The sequence below is a fragment of the Tenrec ecaudatus genome, chromosome 5 (genome assembly GCF_050624435.1).
Source record: "Tenrec ecaudatus isolate mTenEca1 chromosome 5, mTenEca1.hap1, whole genome shotgun sequence".
NCBI classification, from domain to species: Eukaryota; Metazoa; Chordata; class Mammalia; order Afrosoricida; family Tenrecidae; genus Tenrec; species Tenrec ecaudatus.
This window is the reverse complement of record NC_134534.1, coordinates 10,321,845-10,333,651: the sequence shown is the minus strand read 5'-3', so window position 1 is coordinate 10,333,651 and position 11,807 is coordinate 10,321,845.

Here is an 11,807-nt window from a genome sequence, read left to right as displayed (position 1 = left end):
GAAAAGCAATATTTGAATCAGTGAATAGAGAGACACTGATATAAGTAAAATACAAAGTTAGGGAACTTTATTATCTGGTCACAAATTTCCTTCATAAAATTCTATAATTCAGGCATATCAAGCATAGTTGTACAATCCTCACTACAATGAATTTTAGAACATTTTCTTCTTTCTTGTACTCTTTGTTATTAGCGCCCCATTTCCCCCACCCTCCTGTCAAATCCCCTACACACCATCAATCCAGCTACTGACTCTATGGATTCACTCATCCTGAATTTCAAATACTGAAAAATGTAGAAAACAAAGAAACAAAAAAGCTAGCAACAACCACAGCAAAAATAGAGAGAACCCTCAATTAAAAAAAAGAAAGCAGAAAATATTAACAATTAGAGCAACTTTAAAATGGGTCAAAAGGGAGAATAAATGATTAGGTGTTAGATTTTGACGTAACCAGATCTGCCATAATCCACTTCCCTATGCCGTATGCATCACAGTTAGGCTACTCACGGCCCTTGTCTAGTTTTCAGGGGATTCACCAGAGGCTGAATCCTCATCCATTTCACCTTCCTTTTTAAAAACTCATACAACTTTTAAATTGGTCAAAAGAGGAATGAAAAGCGATTTTATATTTTACCCTAATTCTATCCACTCTAAATCTTCTCTACAATACCCTCTGTCTGATAACCTCCTTATTCGGATCCTTTTACTATGGTCAGAGGGTATTCACCAGAGCCATAAACTATGCATGGGCCCTGCAAGTGGATTTGGGCATCCACTTTGTCATCCATAGCCTTCTGAAAAGTAGGAGTTCACAACATAAGCTCAGAAACTTGCCCACATTTGAATATGCATTGTACTCCTTATAATCCTTTGATCACACAGGCTGGTATGCTTCTTCCATGTGGACTGAGTTGAAACCTAACTTAGATGGCTACTTGTTTGAAGACAAGCTTTTAAGAACACAAATGTCCCAACGACCCCCAAATTCATAACTTGGTACCATCTAGTTTCTTCACCACAGTATACTATAGTATCTGTATGTAGAGGGGAAAATATTTTTAAAACAAAATAAAAGTTGCCTATAAAAAACTAGCAGCCAACATTATTCTCACTGCAGAGAAACTGAAAGCATTTCCTCTGAGTAGAGCAACCAGACAATACAGACTTTACCACCCTTCTTAGTCCACAATATTCTGAAAGTCCTAACTAGAGTAAAGGGGCAAAAGAAAGAAAGGAAGTGCATTCAACTTGGTAATAAAAAAATAAAACCATAACTACACACAAATAATATGATCCTTTAGAGCAGCGATTCTAAACCTGTGGGTGGCAACCCCTTTGGGGGTTGAACGATCCTTTCACAGGGGTTGCCCAATTCGTAACAGTAGCTAACATACAGTTATGAAGTAGCAACAAAAATAATTTTATGGTTCGGGGGTGGGGGAGTCACCACAACATGAGGAACTCTCTTAAAGGGTCATGGCATGAGGAAGGTTAAGACGCACTGCTATAGAGAAAATCACAAAGAAAATTGTTGGACCTAATAAAACAATTCAGCAATGTAATAGGACAGAAAATCAATATATAGAAAACAATTGGATTGCTCCATACAAAAGGGGGATGGGGTTGAAAAGGAAATCAAGAAAAGGGAAGGAAAAAAACCCTCTTGCAATAGTCCCCAGAAAATTGAATACTTACAGCAAAACTAATCAAGGGCGTGAAATAGTACACAATGACAACTATAAAACACTACTGCAGGAAACTAAAAGAGGCCTGCATAAAGAGAATACATACCAGGCTCATCAATATAGAGACCATGTTTGATGTCAGTGAGTACACAAATAAATCTATAGATATAATGCAATCCCAAGCCAAATCCCAATAGTATACTTTCAAGAGATTGAAAATTGATCAACAATTTCACATGGAGAGGTAATAAATCCTGGATTAATCAAGCAGTATTGAAGAATATCAATTTAGGGACCCTGACATGACCAGGTCTTAGAACCTACTGTGTAGCCATGGTCGACAAAGTATCCTAGTCCTGATACAATGGCAGACACACAAACTGATATCAAAGAATGAGAGCCCAGAAGTAAATCCATCCACCTGTGGAAAGTTTATTTCCCACAAAGTGCTAAACTTCATTAAATGGGAAAGAGACAGCCTCTTTAAAACACGGTGCTCACAAAATTAGATGTCCATCTGTGCAGAATACTGACTCATACTTCACACCATATCAATAAATTACCACAATTGGTCAAAAACATAAAAATCATATCTGGCGGAAGGACCTTGGGCCTCTACTCAAACACTCCCTGAATGCATGAATACTTTCTTTTATTAAATTGGACTCTATGATGCTCACTCTCCCGACACAATGGCTGGAGCCAAAGTGGGTGAACAAGTAAATGTGCTGAAGAAAGCTGATGGTGCCCGGCTATCAAAAGAGATAGTGACTGGGGTCTTAAAAGCTTGAAGGTGAACAAGCGGCCATCTAGCTCAGAAGCAAAAAAGCCCACATGGAAGAAGCACACCGGCCAGTGCGATCACGAGGTGCCAAAGGGACCAGGTATAAGGCATCATGCAAAAAAAAAAAGATATATGTGTGTATATGTATATATATGTGTGTATATGTGTGTGTCTATATATGTATATGTGTATATATATACCATATTGAATGAAGGGGGAAGTGCAGAGTGAAGACCCAAGGCCCAAGTGTCGGCCAATGGAGATCCCCTCACAGAGGGGTTCAGGAGAGGAGATGGGTCAATGATGGTTCGAGGTAGTACCGATGAAGAACACAGCTTTCCCCCGGGTCCTGGATGCTTCCTCCCCGCAACTACCATGATCCGAATTCTACCTTGCAGGGCTAGATAGGGCAGAGGTTGTACACTGGTGCATATGGGGGCTGGAGGCACAGGGAATCCAGGGTGGATGATATCTTCAGGACCAGGGGTGTGAGGGGCATTGCTGGGAGAGCGGAGGGTGAGTGGGTTGGAAAGGGGGAACTGATTACAGGGGTCCACGTGTGACCTCCTCACTGGGAGAGGGATGGCAGAGAAGGGGGGGGAGGGAGACTCCGGATAGGGCAAGATATGACAAAATAACGATGTATAAATTACCAAGGGCACATTGGGAGGGGGGAGCGGGGAGGGAGGGGAAAAAAAAGAGGACCTGATGCAAAGGGCTTAAGTGGAGAGCGAATGCTTTGAGAATGATTGGGGCGGGGAATGTATGGATGTACTTTATACAATTGATGTATGTATATGTATGGATTGTGATAAGAATTGTATGAGTCCCTAATAAAATGTAAAAAAAAAAAAAAGCAAAGAGAGCATGAAAATCAAAAATACATGGTGGTCTCAGGCCACCAGACATTGGGCACCCTCAAAAGGAGAGATTCAAACCCAAATCCAACAAATAAACTCTTAAACTTTAAAAAAAAAATCAAATCTAAAACTAGATATACCATGCAATAAAAACACAGGGACTAAATGAATAAACAGAAAACCAAACATATCAAAATATATACAAACAACAAAATTTTAGCTCAATAAATGGAACTTTCTAAAAATTACATACCAATGTTCATCACAGGAGTAAAAAGAGAAGCTACAGACTAGGGACAGTTTTGTCTACAACAGTCACAAGAACAATCTAATCGCTAACATTTACAGAAAACTTGAAAAGAGAGACAATCCAATCAATAAATAGACAGGATATGAACAGAGAGACATTTGACCAAAGAAATCATTCAGGTGCCTAACATTCACATAAAGATATGCTCACCATTGTTAGTCATTCCCCTTGCCTTTGAGCCAATTCTGCCTCATGGCCACCCAATGCGGATTTCAATCTGAACAGGAGGAGAGAACTTCAACTGTCTCTTGCTGAATGGCTGGTCAGTGTGAACCACAGACCTTGCAGGTAGCCCTCCAATGCTTCTGCAACAGCACCCCCAGGCCCCTTAGCAGTCATCAGAGAAAGACCACTGAAAACTACAAGGAGATAACTCCTCAACCTGACAAGAATGACACTAATTACTACATCAACAACAACAGAAAGTAACAAATGTTGGTGAGGTTGTGGGAGATTAGAACTCACATATTTTCAGGTTGGGATGTACAATGGTACCACAACCATGGAAAATAGGATGTTGCTTCCTGAAAAACTGGAAATAGAAATGCAAGGGGGCTTCGAACATTTCATGGAAAGAACTGAATGGTTTTTTCCCATGGACTCAATGGAGCCTGTTATACCATAAGATTCAGCCACCCCCTGTGTGTGTACCCTAAAGAAATAAGAGCTACGGCATGAACAGATGTATGTAAGTGCCTGTTCATTGCTGCAAAAGCATGGAAACCATTGAGCTGCCTGTCAACCGATGAACAGACATACACATTATGGTACAGACACCATGGGATCCTACATAGCAATAAATAATTCCAACAAATCTATAAAACATCTGAAAGCAGGAATTAATTAGGAGGTCATAAAGGACAGGATATTGCATGTGATCACTAATATTATAAAAGAAAGAAAGAACAAAACTGTTTCCATCCAGGAAATAAGCAAACAGGTACCGGTCACGAGTGGTGAAGGGAAAGGCAAGACACAGTGTGAGAGAAGTCAGCCCAGCCTTACCACGGCAAAGGAAGACACCGGGAGGAACACCGCAGAATTCATGGCTAACCACAGGAATGACAGCAGAAACCCTCCTGCACCCAGAGTGTGAACAAACAGTGGTGTACGAATGGCGGCAATGGGAGCCAGGTAAATTCATGGGGTGAGAGACGGTTAAGGGATCACACTGTCCAACAGATACAGGTTTGGTTGCGGATATTCCTAGATAGATAATTATAGGCTTGGCCTGTATGAGGGACTTTTAAAAGTTCATGGTATGGAAAGGTGGCATCAGGTAGATTTACCCATCCGGAGCTCCTGCTGTCAGACCAGAAAATTAAGAGGAGAAGGGGAGAGAGACCAGGCTTCAACCCAATGTGCCAAGACATGAATACCACATTTTGGCATGTACCATGGAACCAATAGAGAGGTCTGCGGGGCCAGCCACAATCTAAAGTATGTGGACAACCCCCAACCCCCGCCCCCAGAAGAATGCAGCTCAGAGGACAGCACCAAAGCCACTGCTTGGGGAGAGGGGCACAGGTGATTAGAGCGCACAGGAGAAACAAAGAGGGACAGAGAGGGAGGGGAGCACGTCCTGGCTCACCAAGCCCCGGGGACGATATCCTGCTCAGGGCAGACAATGCACAGAGAGAACCATAGGCCCAGCCCCACCACAAGACACAACGTCCATCAGTGAACCATAGTGCTATGGGAGACAACACTGGAGACTCAGGGCCGGAATTATGCCCAATCTGGCCCCCTCACACTGGGAGGAAACACTAATGGCAAGCAACAGACAGCAAGAAGGGTAAAGTGATGAAATCCCCAGGGAATTCCAAAATTAGACTTTGGAGACAGAGTGTGGCACCCATCAGACTCGACTGGAAAACACTCGTAAAGACCTACAAACAGACCTTCAACTCCTTATAGGCTTTTCCTTTTTGTCAGTGCTTTTCTTTTTGTTGTTATTTTGTTTTGGGTGTTTTTTTTAGTTATTATTGTTTGGTTGGTTTTTACTTCCTTTGTTGTTCTGTCTGACTTTGTCTGGTTTTTGCACTTATTAATATCTCTGCATGTCTATCTAGATAAGATGGGGGGAATAACAAGTCAGAGATGATAAGAACAGGACCCATGGTTCCGGGGGGATATAGGAGAAAGGGGGGTGGGAGAAAGGAAAAGGTGGAGGAAAACCAATCCAGAGACATGGGAACAACAAGTGAATTAAAATCAATGGAGAGGGGAGGCATCAGATGCCTAGTGGGACTTAATCAAGGGCAATGTAGCATCAAGGAATTACAATCCCAAATGAAGTCCATACATGATGGTGGACAAGAGGAAAGTAAAAGGAAATAGAGGAAAGAACCAGGAGGCAAAAGACATGTATAGAGGTCTAAATAGAGGCATGTTCATATGTAAATGTATGTATATATAATGAGAGGGGAATAGATCTATGTACTTAAATCTATATGTTAAGAATTGAGGTTGCACATGAACATTGGGTCCCCACTCAATTACTCCCTCAACACAGGAACACTTTGGTCTAATATTCTGGCAATCTGTGATGCTCACCTTCCCAACAGGATTGCTGAAGACAAAATGGGTACATAAACAAATGAGAGCTGATGGTGCTTGGCTATCAAAAGATACAGTGCCTGGGGTTTTAAAGGCTTGAAGGTAAACAAGCAGCCATCTAGCTGAGAAGCGACAGAGACTACATGGAAGAAGCACACCAGCCTGTGTGATCATGAGGTGTCGATGGGATCAGGACTCAGGCATCTAAGACCCAGAACAAAATCATACCTAATGTGAATGGGAGTGTGTGTGTGGAGTGGAGACTCAAAGACCAACTGTAGACAATTGGACATCCGCTCAGAGAAGGGTCACAAGGAAGAGGTGAGCCAATCAGGGAGCAGTGTAGCACTGATGAAACACACAACTTTCCTCTAGTTCTTTAATGCTTCCTCTCCCCCACGATCACGACCTCATTTCTTCATTACAAATCGGATTAGACCAGAACATGCACACAGCTACAGACAGGGGTCTGCAAGACAGGAATCCACCATAGCTAAACCCCTCAGGGCCTATATTGAGAATAGAGATACCAGGAGGAGTATGGGGAGGTGGGGGGGGACAAAGGGGCAATAGATCACAAGGATCAACATATACCCCCCCTTCCAGGGAGATGAATAATGGAAAAGTTGGTGAAGGGTGACAGTGGAGCATGTTAGATATGAAAATAATAATAATCTATAAATTATCAAGGGTTCATGAGGGAGGGCGGGTGGGGAGAGAAGGTGAAAAATGAGGAGCTAATGTCAAGGTCTCTAGTAGAAAGAAAATACTGTGAACATGATGATGGCAGCATACGTGCAAATGTGCTTGACACAATGGATGAAGGTATGGATTATGATAAGAGATGTAAGAGTCCCCAAAAGAAATATTTAAATAAAAAAAAGAAAGAAAAGTTCATAGTAAATTCCATTATTTTTATGCCATTTTCCACCAGTTTTTCAAAGTCCCATTATGTATTAATATATAGACAATAGAGCACACAAGGAGCACAGTCATGGAATCTACTCAGGTAGATCTGAACATCTCAAGTTCCTGGGCTCTAAGGGAGAGGACAATGGACCTGGTGGCTATCTAGGTCAATTGACAGTTTGCTGTTTTTAAAAAATGTTCTGTGTTCTACTTTGGTGATTTTTCACCAGAGTCATAAAAGGTTACAAGCAGGCATCTAATATATAACTATGACTCTTTTCCTATCGGAGCAAAGGAGAATGAGGAAGAGCAAAGGTTCAAAGGAGCAAGTACACAAAGGACTAGTGAACCTCATGAACCACAGCCTGCACATACCTGAGACGGGAAGCACTAGGTGGCGCCCAGACACTGCTACGGAATTCTGTGCCTGGATCACAGGTGAGGGCCCAGACACAGTGGGAGGAAAATAGAGCCAAAGATCAAATTCCCCATAAAACCAGACCTCCTGGTCTGACGCCACTGGTGAAGCCATCAAGACTACGGCGCTAGGACACCTTCTGAGTTGGAGCTGGAGCTATTTCTGGAGATGCCCGTTATCCAGTGAGCCAACCGAGATCGCCTGCTGCATCCAGTGGGTCTGACTCATGTTGCCCATAGGACGAAGTAGAGCTACTCCAGGGTTTCTGAAATCACACACCTTCATGGAAGCGAGGACCCTCACCTCTCTCCCGAAACAGTAGGAAACCCCTAAAGTAAACAGCAACACCCAAAGGGAAGAGGTGTTCCTAAGAACAGTCAGTTACAGGGAGACAAAGGACACCTTCTACCCAAAAGCAGCACAGCAGGAAGAGGTGGGGAATTGGGATCACAGGAATTGGAATCAGGGAGCCCAGGTGGGAAGGAGGCCGCCCTGACATAGTGCAGGGAAGGCACCCAACGGGAGGGAGCATTCTCCGTACAGAGCAAGAGCCTGGGAAACAAATCTCCTCTGTCGACTTTCTCTTACAGCAGATTAGTTTTCATAGCAATTGACCACCTGGACGTTGTAAGCATCACCTTCAACTGCCCCCTCCTCTACCCAGGGCTCCCGGCTTCACTGCTCAGGATGAACGCCCACCTCCCGTCCCCCTCCTCACAGGGGCTTCACTCAGGGCCTTCCTTCCACAAGAGAGTCTTGAACTTCCCTCCTGCCCCTCCCACCTGAGGACACGTGGGAGCTGTGGGATAGCAGTGCCCATGGAAGTGTGGGTTCATGTCACACGGGAAGATCTGAAAAGAACTCTCAGGAGCTGTGACCACTGGACTGACAGGCAGGGATACAAGTTTGCTTTGTACACAGGAATTGTGTGAAAGCATTTCCCAGCTTCACGTCTGTTGGGTCTGAGGACGGGTTTTCTGCGAGGCACTTATCTGTCGGGGTGTCAGCACAACACCATCTTACAACCACCCAAGGATTCACAGGAGTACTCACCTTGCTCCTTTGGCCTGTGTCTGAGGGGTCCACGTGCGAGGGCTTCCACGCTTTCACCCGGGAAGGGAGGATCCAAGCGTTTTGTGCTGGAACTTTAACGACAGTGGGGGTAGAATCACTGGGAAGGGCCTTCCTGATTGGCTTGAGCCGGGAATTGGATCCATCTGTCCAGGTTTTATAAGAACTAGGTCTCCAGGAAGACCACGGGGCAGCTTTCCCTCCTCTGGGGCCTGACTAAGCCCATACGGATGGAACACCTCCTGCATTGGGCTCCATGTGGCACCTTGCTGCATTAAAGACCCCTCAGAGGCTGTGGCTGGCTCTGGTGCAAAGAAAGGTCACCCTGTGAAACTTCATAGGGGCTTACACTCAGGTTCCCATGGGGCCTTCTGAGACATCACAGAGCTACTGGCGGTGCCTCTTCCCAGTGTGTAATAGGTAGGTTTGTTGTGCCAACATTGCCAATGAACACGTGTGAGATTAGTTGAAGGGCAGAAAGATAAATGGCTTGCTGAGCCTCGCCTCTTTCTCTCTTGCTCTTTGATCACTGGAGGAGTGTGCAGCTGCCTTGATGGTTTTGTGCCTCCATTTGCAAGCTACACTATCTGTGGGACGCCTATCTGTGGGCTGTGGCGCTGTAACGTGAGGTTCCTTCAAGACCTGCCTTGCCACACTGCTGGAAGGCACATCTCTTGAGCTGAGGAGTGTCAGACCCTATCATCCGGCTGGCTCTTGGTGACCTGCTTGCTTTTTGCTGCCTGTGGCCGGATAGCCTGAACTGCTCCGTGGAGGACTACCCCATGGCCCTGAAGACTTGAAGGACTGCAGGTGTACCAGCTGTCTCACGATTGTGAGTTGCACTGAGCCATTTGTACTGCTTTATAGATTAGTTAACTGTTTATTTCTTATGCTATCTATCTGTATAAATATAAAAAAATGAGTAGTGTCCTGGTTTTGTTTCTCTAGAGAACCCTGTCTAACACCCAGTGCATCAGAGTTTCCTGCATCAATTGAGTTGGCTTTAAGTGTGGGTGACCTCTCTCTACCTGCCCTGAGGATTAAGGTCTCCAGGCCCAGTGGACGCGTAAGTTATCCCTAAGTGTCAGGCTACTGCTGGAGTGTGAGGAAAGAGGTGAGACGAGAGTAGACAGCAGCAAGGGAAATAATGAATTGGCCGCCTTCCCATCCAGGCCCAGCCAGCGGTCCAGAGCAGGAGCAGCAAGCCTTTGCTGCTGGGCTGTGCAGCGGGGTCGCTTTATCCAGGTACCAATTGTACCCTGGCCAGCAGATTGCTTTCCTCCTGCGTTTTCCCCAGAGGACAGCGCGCTGCCAGAGGCCAGGGGATTTACATGGCACTCGGGGAGCCTGATTTCTATTAGCAAACTCCTTTGCCCCGTGGCAAAGGGACTGTGTACCTTGTGCAGGTTTTTTTTTAGAATCTGGCAGGTGGTAGATTGCACTAATTACCTATGGAGACTAATACCCAGCATGTCTGACATCTCTCCTTGTCTTCTTCTCCTGCTGCCAAGCCTCTTGCCTAACATCTGTATTGTAAAAGGTAACACTGGCAAAAGTTGAAAGTATCTATGTACTGTTCTGGAAGTCTGAGTAACTCCCTCGTTTACTCTTAATCTGCTTGAGTTCAGTTAGGCTGAAAGGCTTGGGAATTGTCCGGGGACTTCAGAGGGGGTGATAGGGTCTTTGGCACCTTTGGAACAAGGTCTTTTTCTCATGAGGAAATTGCCTGAACAGAGGAACCTCTGGCCATGTTCCCATCCTTTACATATTTCAGGTTGTGTCTGTATTAGAGGAGGGAGGGAAAGTGTGCTAAAGTCTGGTCTGGATTCCCAGTCACCTAGAATGCACTGGGAGTGAAGGAATGGCAGACAAACACCATTTTCTGCTTGCTTGGCATCTAGAGGTGAAATCTGGCCCAATAGGCAGGTTACAGTGCAAAAGCGTTGTCCAAGGGACAGGGCCCTGGTCACCTATCTAGAAAACACACAGCAAGGGGTTAGATTGCCCTGCATCAGGGAGTTTTAACCTAAGTCTCCAATCCTCTGGAACCAAGAACCATAGACAGACCCTTATATCCATGGCGCGCTTAGCACCAGCCTTAATCGGCTCTACAGGTGCTGTTTCCTAGACCGCAGGCCAGGCTTTTGGGTGCCAATGACTCTGAGTGGAATCACAGGGCAAACGGAGGGGAGTCACGAGCTGAGAGACCCACCTGGAACCTCCAAAGGGGAGTCGCCGGCTAAGGGTGACTCAACAGAACCTCTGAAGGGAAAGGGAGCTGTCACTCCAGGGAATGTGCAGTCCTGGGCTGGGAATACACTGACCCAGGCGGGATCCTGGACCAGGGGTGGAAATGGCCCAGAGGCTGGAGAGGCTGGAGGCACTGTGCTCAACAGGATTAGCAATCCTTCAGCGACCTTACTTTCAAATGCCCCTTGCCAAAGTTTGGTAAAAGGAAAATTTTAAAAACAGCAAGAAAGTAAACCCAAATCCCAAAACCAGGCAGAGCTGAACCTAAGACAACGAGGTTTGTCCTCTGCACCCGCTCATCTGTATACCAGCGGAAGGTGCTTTGAGGAACCGGAAAGAACCGAAACCCAAACCAAAAGAACTGGCTGAGGCTAGCCAAACAGCAACAAGCAAACAAACAGACTGGGAGTGGACAACAAACAGGGAAGGTCCCACGGTGGGAACAGGGTGGGACTAGCCCCGAAAACCAGGAGGAGAGGGGAGGGTACACCTGATGGGTCAGGAAGAGATTGGTGGGTAACCACTAAGTCCCCGCCCCGCCCCGCCCCTGCCTGTGGTTGGAGCATCTTAGTGAGGTCGGCAGGAGTCATGGGTCTGCTATCCTGCAGGGGAGAAATGGAGGGGGCAGGTCTGGAGACTGATGAGCGGTGTCCTGCAAATACCAACCAGTGTAAATAACTCTTAAACTGCACAGCACTCGAAGGGCACCACGGCCCGGGAGTCCTTAGGACGTTTCCACAGGGGCAGCCACAGACCCAAATGTGCCCGGGAGCAAAAGGGCTTTGGGGAACAGAGTACACGGCCAAGGCCGCAGTCCTCCCAGTGGCATCCCTGGCAGGGAGGCTTAGGGAAGCATGGAGGCAGAAATTGCACGGGAGAGGAGGAGACAGACACGTGGAGGACAGAAGCAAGAATCACGTGGAGCGCAGGCAGGCAGACACACAGGGCGGAGGGTGAGGGC